This window comes from Montipora foliosa, chromosome 11, assembly GCF_036669935.1.
Source record: "Montipora foliosa isolate CH-2021 chromosome 11, ASM3666993v2, whole genome shotgun sequence".
NCBI lineage: Eukaryota > Metazoa > Cnidaria > Anthozoa > Scleractinia > Acroporidae > Montipora > Montipora foliosa.
In genome coordinates, this window is record NC_090879.1 from 10,657,472 (window position 1) to 10,659,000 (window position 1,529).

Below are 1,529 nucleotides of genomic sequence, written 5' to 3' on the forward strand. Positions count from 1 at the left end.
CTCGGCCTGGCACATCTCGATGGACACAAGGTAAGCTACGGCCCAGCGGAGGGCGGTTGATATTTTTCGTATCCGCCGCCGAAACAGTCAGCTGTTATGTTAATCACCTTTCGTCATCAAAGTGGTTCGAGCTGTTTCCTCGTCAATATCCTCTAAGTGTTCGCTTCCGAATGAAGAGCGTCCTTGTTTTTGACCACCTGTCCTAACGCCTCGTTGATGTCGCTCGTTGAAAGCCACTTTTCCTGGGCCTCCCTGTTCTGATGTGGTAAATTTTCCTGACAAACTCTGTAAGTTCAGCCACAGAGCCTCCATTTTCTGCACTTGTTTCCTGAAGACCACTTCCATCCAGGGCATAAAGTCCACACTGTTACCCACGGCGCTGTTTTCGATAAAGTCCGTCGAGCCGTCCATCATGAACTGGGCATTCTTGACAAAAGCGTCTCGCAGCTTGTCACCGAAAAACAAGCAGAATTGCAAACTGCAAGCCATGTGTTTCAGCAGACATGTCGGATCAAAGCGTTGTTCTCTCGAGTTAAGAAAACTCTGAATCAAGCATTTGTCTCCCTGATGACCGTGTTGGAGAAGTGGCTGTCATTGTCAAGAATTGTTCGCATGGCTAGCTCCGTCGCTCTCTTGTTTTTTTACATATTTCGGGCCAAACACAGGCCATGCGACAGTTCTCTCAGCCTCGGCTGGAAAAGATGAAACTATGCAGGGAGGACGTGAGGAAAAATCAGAGCCTTTTTGGAGAAGTGCTTCCTTTACCATATCGATGTCATTGAGAATAATGACCTCTCGACTTCCAAGTCTCATAGAAAACACCTTTCCGTAGTGTCGCATCAGTCTGGTAACGTTCTTGTGAGGAGCTGAGCCGAACAGGAAAATGTTTCCAATAATGGGAAGACTCCAGGGACCAGGGGGCTTTCTTTCCTCCGCAGGCCGCAAATACATCACAGACAACCACACGAGTGCAAGAGCAAGGAAAATCACCAAAAATGAATGTTCTGCGAGCACTTCCAAAAGGTATTCCCAAAGCATCGTCAATCGTCAGGCGTAAGTGAACTCGTGGCAAATAGTTAAATTATGCGAATACTCGAGTCAGCGTCTAGGTAATTCTAATATATATACGTGGTTAGATCAGTGAAATAATTTGTTGCATGCTCCAAGTGGTGCTTAAGGAGACTCGAGTTGCGGGCACGCAAGACGTGTATAATACGGCTGTTGCGCGAGATGAATTAGTGGGAGGTGTCCGACAAACAAATTTGATGCTGCCACTTTTTGTTTTTCTCGTTTGGGTTCAAGGTTGACTCGCTTGATTGATTTTGACAAACAGCCGGATTTTTAGCTGCACGGGTCAGAAGTCTGTCAGTTGGCACATGTGAGAAAATTAGAACAGGATTTAGGGACACAGGATCCGCTCAGATGAGATCATTCCTAGGATTTACAGGAAGTCTCTGCTTTGCCCTTGATTCAGGCGACCGACCAAGGTCAACATTCACCTCACAATGAAAACTCACACTCCAAGAGTA

General features: G+C 46.6%; 1 pseudogene; it reads right to left on the bottom strand.

Annotated features, from left to right (window-relative positions):
* Positions 1–1,201, bottom strand: part of LOC137976661 (cytochrome P450 1A2-like) — a 6,993-nt pseudogene extending 5,792 nt beyond the window's left edge.
* Between the last annotated feature and the right edge of the window lie 328 nt (positions 1,202–1,529).